The sequence below is a fragment of the Limulus polyphemus genome, unplaced genomic scaffold (genome assembly GCF_000517525.1).
Source record: "Limulus polyphemus unplaced genomic scaffold, Limulus_polyphemus-2.1.2 Scaffold950, whole genome shotgun sequence".
Classification (NCBI taxonomy): domain Eukaryota; kingdom Metazoa; phylum Arthropoda; class Merostomata; order Xiphosura; family Limulidae; genus Limulus; species Limulus polyphemus.
The window spans coordinates 355,407-355,651 of record NW_013666560.1 but is presented as its reverse complement, the minus strand read 5'-3'; positions in this window follow the sequence as shown (position 1 = coordinate 355,651).

Here is a 245-nt window from a genome sequence, read left to right as displayed (position 1 = left end):
TATTTTCTGTGATTAGTATATTCAGGTGTATTTTAATATATTTTTAAAATTTATGTACAAGTGTTTTGTTTGTAAACCAGATTTATGAATGTTGTGATATTCCATTAATCTTCTACTTTAGACAAAGGTTACGTAATGAAAAACTTATTTTATAGAGGATTACACCTTCTTGGCCCAGTTTATATATTGACTCCCTTTCTACGGGCGATACAAAGACTTATACAGCCTGGCATGGCCAGGAGGAT